Below are 1,046 nucleotides of genomic sequence, written 5' to 3' on the forward strand. Positions count from 1 at the left end.
TATGATGGATTAATATATTTTAATGTAATATTTGATTTTTAGGTTAATTGGAAACAAAATTCTATCAACAAGTGATAATGAAAGTATTGAATGGTTATATAGTTTTGATATTCATACAAATTCATTCTTTCCATTATTTATTTTACTCTATGTTGCTCAATTTATATTTTTACCTTTATTAAGCATGGATGGATTTATGGGAATAATACTTTCAGATTTACTTTACATTTTTTCATTTTCATATTATTGGTACATTACATTTAAAGGTTATCTCAAATTAACTTTTATCAAAAATTCAGAATTATTCCTTTTACCAATTCCATTAATTGTAATACTTGGTATTGTTTGTATGGCAACTAGTATAAATTTAACTACATTCTTTGTTTCTCTTTATATTAATACTAATAATTAATAAAAAAAGAAATAACATTTAAAATTATTGTTTTTAAGAACATTCCATTTCACATCAAATGACCCTCTATTATTTAAATGGTCAACCAATCAATTATTATTTTGTTTTTTTGGGTCGCTCCTGTCAACATGACATGGTGAACAATTATAAATTCAACAAATTTAAAAAAAAAAGTTACCTTTATCCAGGATCATTATCTTGTGTATTTTATTATTATTATTATTATTATTATTGTAGTACAGTCATTATGAGTTTATTAGATGGAGATTTAATTATTGTTCGTACAATTGGAGCTAATTTATCATCAAAACAAGATGCCTACTGTCTAGTTGAAACTAATTTAGATGCCAATATAAAGAAGAAATCATTTGTTATTTCAAAATCATCAAATCCAGAGTGGAATAATGAATTTGTAATTCCAGTCTCTGGAATGGTATTGAAGAATATTCCAAATGTAACACTTTTATTCACTGTTATGGATGAAAACAAAATTACCAAAGATGAATTTATTGGAAATGTTTCTTTACAAATTGATACTAATCAATTTCATTTAAATGAAGAAGTTAAGAGAACTTTATCTTTAAATACTCCTAAAAAGAATGAAATTGAAATTGCTATTAGAATTGTTAGAATT

The sequence above is a fragment of the Naegleria gruberi genome, assembly GCF_000004985.1.
Source record: "Naegleria gruberi genomic scaffold NAEGRscaffold_102, whole genome shotgun sequence".
NCBI lineage: Eukaryota > Heterolobosea > Eutetramitea > Acrasida > Naegleriidae > Naegleria > Naegleria gruberi.